Raw genomic sequence first — 316 nt, forward strand, 5'->3', positions numbered from 1 at the left:
ACCTCATTTATGGACTGGGCCAGTTCTGTTACGAATATTTAAAGCTTTTGTTATAAATGTTATAGAAGCTAAAAGAAGGATGTTCGGTACAATGATTTCCATCGTTCGCTGCGTATCTCTACTCCTGAATAATCTTCGAGTGTTAGAAGGAAGTCGAGCTTAAATTTAAGGTTCGTCTTGGCGATACTGAGTCCATAAGTTTTAGATTGTCATTTAGTGCCACCGTAAATAGCTGCGAAAATTTCTTGGTATAGATGTCGTCCTATTCTGCAGGTTTCTGCAGTGGCGCTATCAAGATCGTATAAGTCATTCTGAT

The sequence above is a fragment of the Macrobrachium nipponense genome, chromosome 10 (genome assembly GCF_015104395.2).
Source record: "Macrobrachium nipponense isolate FS-2020 chromosome 10, ASM1510439v2, whole genome shotgun sequence".
NCBI classification, from domain to species: Eukaryota; Metazoa; Arthropoda; class Malacostraca; order Decapoda; family Palaemonidae; genus Macrobrachium; species Macrobrachium nipponense.